General features: G+C 47.2%; 1 non-coding gene across 1 annotated transcript; it reads right to left on the bottom strand.

Moving 5' to 3' along the window:
* Nucleotides 1-406: 406 nt before the first annotated feature.
* Nucleotides 407-478, bottom strand: Trnac-gca. The gene has a single exon. It is a non-coding gene; the product is annotated as a tRNA-Cys (tRNA).
* Nucleotides 479-800: the final 322 nt, after the last annotated feature.

The following is an 800-nucleotide window of genomic DNA, read 5'->3' as shown; positions in this document are numbered from 1 at the left end:
GGGGGGGGTGGTACTAAAACAATTGTGGGTTTGTTTGTTTGTTTGTTTTTCTGATTTTTCGAGACAGTGTTTCTCCGTGTAACCGTTCTAGTCGTACTGGAACTAGCTCTTGTAGACCAGGCTGGCCTCATGCCTACAGAGATCCGCCTACTTCTGCCTCCTGAGTGCTGGGATTAAAGGCGTGTGCCACCACCGCCTGACTTGTTTGATTTTTGTAAAGAGTTCTTTTAGATAAGAATGTAAGCGAAGAGTGTTAATTTTTAGTTTGTTCTTTCTATTTAGTGGTTCTGGTCTTTGGCAGTCCTGGACCTTCTTATGTAGACCAGGCTGGTCTCTAATTCACCTGTCTCTGCCTTTTTCAAGCATGTGCCACCATAGCTTCCTTTGGTTTCCAAAAACAAGGGTAAGGGGGCACCTGGACTTGAACCAGGGACCTCTTGATCTGCAGTCAAATGCTCTACCACTGAGCTATACCCCCATTGGTTATTCTAGTCTTCCTCTGCCTCTGTGGACACTCTGGACTTCGGACTGAGAACGGGCAGACGGTCCCTACCCATTCAAAAAGGACTTGCCAGTCATGAACAAAGTATGTGGGTCACCAAATAGTGCAATCTACAATGTCTGACCAACGAATCTCAGGGCAAATTTACTTTTGCTTCTTGTGGTGATAGGTGGCGTTCCCGTTCACCAGCACTAGCGACTTAAACCTAGCAGAAGACTTTCCAGGTTCCACAATCTACATTTCGTCTTTCCGGGTATTCCTGGTCCCCGGGCGGCTGGCGGAGGTTGCTGAGTGGTAA

Source organism: Microtus oregoni, unplaced genomic scaffold (assembly GCF_018167655.1).
Source record: "Microtus oregoni isolate MIOR12 unplaced genomic scaffold, Mior012 000036F_ref0000092, whole genome shotgun sequence".
Taxonomy (NCBI): Eukaryota; Metazoa; Chordata; class Mammalia; order Rodentia; family Cricetidae; genus Microtus; species Microtus oregoni.
This window is presented reverse-complemented; position numbering and strand designations above follow the sequence as displayed.